Below are 8,192 nucleotides of genomic sequence, written 5' to 3'. Positions count from 1 at the left end.
TAGTGTTTCTGAGCCTTGGCGGTGGGTTGATATAAACAGTAACATCCTGTTACAGCTGAGCCCTCCCAGGTGCTCCTTCCCAGAACCTTGAGCAGGTGTGAGTCTCTGCTTCATCTAATATCTACTGCAGTAAGATGCTTCTGACCAAGCTTGAGGGAAACACCAATCTCTGGGTATAAATATAAACATTTAGAAGGCAATTTGACAATATGAACATGTAGCAAAACAAGAACATTAGGTTTCCCTCTTCTAGCCTATGACTTCATAGCTTTCAGTTTTGATCATATTGGCACATTTTCTCTCTGGTAGATTTTTGTCTAGAATTTAGGATTCTCTCTCTCTCTCTCTCTCTCTCTCTCTCTCTCTCTCTCTCTCTCTCCATGTGTGTCTCATCTTTATTTTAATTTCCATTCACATAGATCTAGTCTATTTTCTCTTATCTCCTGAATACTAATATCTCCTTTCATTATTTGCTTGTTTATACATGTTGGAGCAGTTTTTAATCAGCTATTTTTAAAGAATTTATTTTATTTTTAAGCATGTGTGTGTGTAAATGCATGATTCATGTATTTGGGCATGCATGACACAGTGCACACTTGTGGATGTCAGAGGACAACTCTATGGCATTGGTTCCCTGCTTCCATCTTTACACATATTGTGGGGACTGACCCTAGGTTGCCAGGCTTGTCCGAGAAAGTTTTGTCTGCTGATTCATCTCACCAGCCTCTGTCCCATTTTTCTATCTGAGCTTTTTTTTCTTTTTTATGGTTTCTTGTTCTTCCACATGTTTACAGAGTAGAGATCAATTCCTTGCATGATACCCTTTTCTATTCCTTAAACAATGTGACACTGTCAAAAGACACTGGGGAATCTTTGCGTTCCTCAGAATTGTATCATGCTGCCTTAGATATCTAACTACATTTTATGCATTCTGGCAGGAGTGGATTTCAAATGCTTAGAAAACACTCCCTGTGTGGAGCCAATTAAAATAGTGACACGGACGATGTGTTCTTATTCTTACTCTGTGTTGGAAGTCCTGTCAGAGTTTCCGTATCTTAATTGGCTGTGTTTGAAAGGGAATTTTGAAATCCCCTGCTGTAGTATAAATGTACTTATTTATCCCTTAAGTTTCCATCTGGTGCCTTTGCAACGGCTGCTGAGAACTGGTTGGTTGTCTTGCTGCTCTTGGGAGCAGAGTTACAGTGGCATTTGAATTGATGAGAACAGTAAGAACAGTAGCACCTTCAGTGAAGTGGCATTCCATAATGATGGGAGGTTGGATGCAGTCCTTTTAGGTACAGAGGTGAAAACATGATTTCTAGAAATGTTCATTCCAGTATGAATGAACTCCTTCTAAATTAGCATTTTTCTTTTAGCAACAACTTTCAAACTTTCCATGTATACAACATATTTTCAGAGCCTCTCATTTGAAGGGAAAGGAAGCTCTCCAAAGACTGATCAGGGTGATACCGTGTAGCAAATCAGTTTGACATTATTGGAGTGTATCTCAGACTTTGGGGAAGGCATCGGCAATTATCATAGTGGTGTCTTGATCTCCTCAGTTCAGAGCTGTTGTCAGCAGTCTACATCCTGTTGTCTTCCTCTTCAAATATTCACCTCTTTCAGCTTGCTAGTTTGCTTCCATGATCCTTAAGGATGCCAAAGGCCCTCATATACATGGTAAAGGGATTCCCTTATCATTACTTTTTCCTCTAATGAATTTTCAATTATCTCTAACTTACTTACATTTAATGAAGTATAAAAGCTTTATACATGATTAGCGTAGTTTATTGTTTAGGGAGTAATAAAAGAAAACTTTTACCATGTTAAACACAAACAACATTTTCTTTTTAGAATATTTTCCATATTCACAGTTGATTAAATCAATACATATGGAATTTTTGGGTATGGAGGACTGGCTGTATATCTTAAATAAAATCAACCCATAATTTAACCTTCAATTGTGTATTACATTACCCTGAGAGGTAAAATAAAACTTATGGCACCAAGGAAATTTGATGTTATCTTTGAAATATCCTTAGATATCATCCAATATAATCTTTTTAAAATTGGGGAAATGGAGGCCCAGAGAAACAAGTCTACCAAGACAAAAGAAATCCATTTTAATAAATCGCTTAAGTTTTGGAAAACTTTCAAAACAGAAATATTACTTTACTCTGATTTTCTTAGAGTGCCTTATTAAAAATGAGTAACAGAGTCTAATATGCCAATGATAATTCCCATCCTCCTACAAACCTTCAATTGAAGGATATGAAAAAAACATTAGCTTTTAGTGCGATCTGTATTCTTCCATATCTTTATATTATAATCCAATAGATTCCATAAAGTATTTTGAAATAATTCTTCTAATTCTTTGTGTTTCTCAGGCTAATTTTTCTTAGGGCCAGTTTGATCCAACATCGTAGAATGACTAAGAGAGGATAGAGTTTCAGTCTTATGCTTGTGTACTGTTAAGCCCAGGATTCCTATGGGCCTCCTAAAACAGGGTTTCCATGGAAGACAGAGCACAGTGCATGGGGATGTGGATGGCTGAGTGAGGGGCTCTAGTTTCTCCAAATTCATGTTTGTCACTTTTGGTTTTTACTTTTCTTTTTAAAGATTGCTTATTTAGATTTGAATATGAATGTTTTGCCTGGGTGTTTCTATGTGCACTATATGCATGCCTGGTCCCCATAGAAATCACAAGACCCCCTGGAAATGGAACATGAATGGTTGTGAAACATGATTTGGGTACTGGGAACAGAACCTGGGCCCTCTGCAAGAGTAACAAGTGCTCTTTACTGATGAGCCATCTCTTCAGCCCCTTACTATGTGTGGATTTTGATTTCAGTTTAGGTAAAATTCGGTGGTTACAAAAACATTTAACAAAAATCTCTTTACACTCATCTTTCTAGGGAGCCTAAGAGTCGAATGAGTACTACTGAGTTCATTCTCATTAGTGATTTTAGTAGATCTTTCAGGGGCAAGAGTAGAGCTCTTATATAACCTAAGTTCTTACACTGACTTTCCTCCAGTGCTTTAAAGGACCAAGGCCATCAATGAATTTTTAACACCTGTATATGGAAAAATCAAGTTTTTCCTCTGTTTAAATGAGACTAACCTAAAACAAGAGGATTCATTCAGGAGCTAAAATCATACATGTGCATGAGAGAGAGAGAGAGAGAGAGAGAGAGAGAGAGAGAGAAAGAGAGAGAGAGAGAGAGAAAGAGAGAGAGAGGAGATAACAAGATATAAATGAATGTATGCATATTTTAAAGTTTTGGTTTTATCATTTGAAATAAAAAATACTTAATCCTCTGAATAAGTTTGGAAATTTAAATATACAATATCTTTATAATATATATACGTATATATGTACATGTATTTATAGTAGAGGAGAATTTCATAATCATAAGGTACTTTGGTAGGGAATTGATAGTGCTGTACAATATACTCTCAAAGTCTGGAAGGAGCAAAGAGGACAGTTGATGAAATTTCAGCAGTGTTTCAAGAAATTTAAAAAATAGCTTAGAATTTTATGAATTTTAAGTAAATTGAAAGGCAGTATGAGAGTATCTATCTCATTGATATGAGATAGTGTTTGTGAAAAGCAAGGGGGAAGAAAGGTTGTATTTCAGCTCACAGTGTGAAGGTACAGTCTATCATGGCAGGAAAAGTGTGGCTGCAGGAGTTTCAGGTGACTTGCTGTGACTCTGGTCAAGAAGCAGAAAGAGATGAAAGCTGGTGCTCAGCTTGCTTTCTCTCTTTTATTTAGTCCAGGAATGCAGCCCTTGGGATGGTGCTACATGCCTGAAGGGTAGGTCTTCCTCCCTTAACTTATTCCATCTGGAAACATGCTAGCGGACACACTCAGAGGATTGTCTGTAAGTACAGAACAATTGGTGATGGTAATTAACCATCACAAGTGGTTTATTTAAGTTCAAAATGACTTCTCCATGTTTGCTATTAGGTGGAACTAGACTCATACTCTTCTATCGGTATTCATCTCTCTCTCTCTCTCTCTCTCTCTCTCTAATCTATCTATCTATCATCTATATATTTTTTGAGGTAAAAATATAATTATATAATTTTCTCCTTCTTTTCTTCCCTCCAATCCCATTCCATAATCCTTTTCAAATTCAAGTCCTCTACAGTTGAAATAAATATATGGTCCATCTATATAATGTTACTTGTATATGCATGAGCATAGGGCTGACTACTTGGGATTAAATACCTAATTAGGGGGATTTTCCTTAAAACGACTACTTTTTCCTTTCTCAAAATTCTTCAGTTCTTGGTAGTTTTTATGTAGGCTTGGAGACCCTTCTGACTTTTTGGGAATGTTTGACCCTTGTAATTGTTTTTAAAAATAACTGTCTCTTTGTGTGTGTGTGTGTGTGTGTGTGTGTGTGTGTGTGTGTGTGTGTGTGTTTGTGTGTTTGCAGTTCCTTTGAGGCCAGAAGAACATCAGAAACCCTATAGGGGGAGTCACATGCAGTTGTGAGCCTCTTGTTGGGTGCTGGGAAGCAAATGTGGGACCTCTGTGAGGACAGTAAGCACTCAGCCACTGAACCTTCTTTCTAGTCCCCTTGGGGTTACTTTTGATGACAGAAATCAAGGTGGTAGTAAAAGCAGTCATTAAAGCATTCATCATACTAGTAACTATTGAAAGATGATAAAACTAAGTAAGTTAGATTAGGATAAATTAATAGTCTCAAACAATAATAGCATTTGTTCACTCTAGATTTGGTTCATTACAAAAAGAACTTTATAACAATAGTCAAGTGTGTCCCTCTCCTGACCTCAAATTCCCATCGAGTAGAAGCTAGACTAATATGTTAGCTTCTCCCTGAATGGAAATGAAGCATGTGAATTATTTTGGATAGGATGTGTTACAGGCAGTAATGAATTTAAAAAGGCAAAAGAAGAACACAGTTATAAGAGAGTTGAGAATAGTCAGGAAGGATTGGGGGATGAATATGATGAAAATACATTGTATGCATGTATGAATTTCTTAAATAATTTATGAAAGAATTATATTAAAAATAATCAACAATACCTGGTGGTATGGTACACACCTTTAATCCCAGCACTTGGGAGGCAGAGGCAGGCTGATCTCTGTGAGTTCGAAGCCAGCCTGGTCTACAGAGCTAGTTCCAGGGCAGCTAGGGCTGTTACACAGAGAAACTCTGTCTCAAAAAATCAAAAAAAAAAATCTACAAGCTGGGTGGTGGTGTATGCCTTTAGTCCTAGCAGTCAGGAGGCAGAGATAGGCAGATATCTGGGAGTCTAAAGTCAGCCTGGTCTACAAAATGAGTTCCAGGAGAGCCAGGGCTGCTATTACACAGCGAAACCCTACCTCAAAAAGCAAAACAAACAAACAAACAAACAAACAAACAAAAAACCCAAAAGACAAAAAAAACTCGAAGCTACAAGTATGATAGGGGTAACTGAAAAATGAAAATGCCTTTTGAGCTTAAGCAGCTGGTGATGGCGGCAACAGCAGCGGAGTCTGCAGTGGGTCTGAGCCCATGAGGCAAAGATGGAGGACTGGACGGCTTTTATCCAGCACCTGACTTCCGAGACGGGGAAGCTGAGGATATGTCAGGAGTGTTTGACATAGACCTGGACCAGCCAGAGGACGCAGGCCTTGAGGATGAGCTGGAGGAGGGGAGTCAGTTAAATGAAAGCATGGACCATGGCAGGGGCGGGGGGGGGGGGCGGTTGGACCATATGAACTTGGCATGGAACATTGTGAGAAATTTGAAATCTCAGAAACTAGTGTGAACAGAGGGCTAGAAAAAAAAAATCAGACCAGAATGTTTTGAGCTACTTTGGGTACTTAGTAAATGGGACTATGGAAAGGTTTTTCAAGTCTGAAAAGTGACAGGAGCCAATACTGGGAAGATATTTGCCATGAAGGTGCTTAAGAAGGCAATGACAGTAAGAAATGCTACAGATACAGCTCATACAAAAGCAGAGTGGAATATTCTGGAGGAAGTAAAACACCCCTTCATTGTGAATTTAATTTATGCCTTTCAGACCGGTGGAAACTCTACCTCATCCTTGAGTATCTCAGTGGAGGAGAACTATTTATGCAGTTAGGAAGAGAGGGAATATTCATGGAAGAACAGCTTGCTTTTACTTGGCTGAAATCTCCATGGCTTTGGGACATTTACATCAAAAGGGGATCAACTACAGAGACCTGAAACTGGAGAGCATCATGCTCTATCAACAATGTCATGTGAAACTAACAGACTTTGGACTATGCAAAGAATCTATTCATGATTGGAATAATCACACACACATTTTGTGGAACAACAGAACACATGGCCCCTGAAATCTTGATGAGAAGTGGCCACAATCGTGCTGTGGATTGGTGGAGTTTGGGAGTGTTAATGTATGACATGCTGACTGGAGCACTTCCATTCACTGGAGAGAATAGAAACAATTGACAGAATCCTCAAATGTAAACTTAATTTGCCTCCCTACCTCACACAAGAAGCTTGAGATCTGCTTAAAAATCTGCTGAAAAGAAATGCTGCTTCTCCTCTAGGAGCTGGTCCTGGGGATGCTGGAGAAGTCCAAGCACATCCATTTGTCAGACACATTCACTGGGAAGAACTTCTAGCTCGGAAGGTGGAGCCTCCTTTTAAGCCTCTGTTGCAATCTGAAGAGGATGTGATTCAGTTTGATTCAAAGTTTACATGTCAAACACCTGTTGACAGCCCTGATGACTCAACTCTCAGTGAAAGTGCCAACCAGGTCTTTTTGGGTTTTACATATGTGGCTCCATATGTACTTGAAAGTGTGAAAGAAAAGTTTTCCTTTGAACCAAAAATCTGGTCACCTCGAAGATTTATTGGTAGCCCACGAACACCTGTTAGCCTGGTGAAATTCTCTCCTGGGGATTTCTGGGGATGAGGTGCTTCAGCCAGCATGGCAAATCCTCAGACACCTGTGGAATATCCAATGGAAACAATTGGAATAGAGCAGATGGATGTGACAGTGAGCGGGGAGGCTTCAGCCCCACTTCCAATCCGACAGCCCAACTCTGGGCCATACAAAAAACAAGCATTTCCTATGATCTCCAACAGCCAGAGCATCTGTGTATTAATTTATGACAAAACATTGCTTTTATTGATGCAAAAAGAAAACAAAAATCAGGGGAAGGGATGTGTGAGCATCCTGCAAAATAAAACAAGAATCAAAATGTCAGTCTTAAAGAGTCAGTGAGTTCTGTTACCTAAAATGCTTTCGAAGGAGGAAAAAATAAACATGGATTTAAAAAAAAATCAACCAATGGTGCAAAAAAAATAAACCCACAAAAAAGTCAAGCAAAATAGTATTGTGTAACCCACAGACACATCGATGGACTGGTTCCCATCTAATAACATCTCATCATTAGCAAGGGTTTTCATGCTGATGGCTCCAAACTGACAGTATTAAGGGTAGGGTGTTGTTTCTGAATCACTGTTGAAGCCTGAAGATGTCAAAGAAGGGTTATCCTTTCATAGGCAAAGTATGAGATTGCTGTTAAACTTGCAACTAAGGACAAATTAGCATGCAAGCTTTGTCAAACTTTTTCCAGCAACATGGAATCAAAGACAAAAGAAACTTACCGATTGATGTTTTACATGCAAAAACCTGAATCTTTATATATTTCAAATAGATTTTTGATTCAGCTCATTATGGAAAACATCCCAAACTTTAAAATGCAAAATTATTGGTTAGTGTGAAGAAAGCCAGCTTCTGTTTCTTCTCTTGATGAAATAAAGTGCAAATGAATCATTGTTAAAAAATAAAAAAAAGATGAAAATGCCAAGGAGGAAGAATAGATGTTAGCATGATCTTTTGGTGTTCCTTCTTTATATTGTTTGTGCCTAGATTCTCCCTGTTACATATTTTAGATCATTAGGTTATCTAATAATCATGAATGCAAGCTTCTGACCTTGGTGATGGTTTCAGTCTCTGTATTGAGAGGAGATGATGATAGTTCTGAGGGTGAGGGTGGGGAAGCAGTATGGATGAGGTAGTGAATAACATGGATATCTGGGAACCTTTGAGACTCTTCAGGTTTTGGAGGGATGACACCATTTTCTTGGAGGAAGTCATATGAGTTATTAGAATAGAGTTACCTGAACAAGTGAAGCATTGAGATTGGACAGGGAGAGAATTTTCTGGGCATGTCT

The 8,192-nt window shown here is 38.5% G+C and overlaps 1 pseudogene; it reads left to right on the top strand.

The window, feature by feature from the left end:
- The first annotated feature begins 5,586 nt into the window (after positions 1-5,586).
- On the top strand, positions 5,587-7,124 carry LOC100771110 (annotated as a pseudogene).
- Positions 7,125-8,192: the final 1,068 nt, after the last annotated feature.

The sequence above is a fragment of the Cricetulus griseus genome, chromosome 7 (assembly GCF_003668045.3).
Source record: "Cricetulus griseus strain 17A/GY chromosome 7, alternate assembly CriGri-PICRH-1.0, whole genome shotgun sequence".
NCBI classification, from domain to species: Eukaryota; Metazoa; Chordata; class Mammalia; order Rodentia; family Cricetidae; genus Cricetulus; species Cricetulus griseus.
The sequence above is the reverse complement of the archived record's forward strand: the minus strand, read 5'-3'. Positions and strand labels throughout refer to the sequence as shown.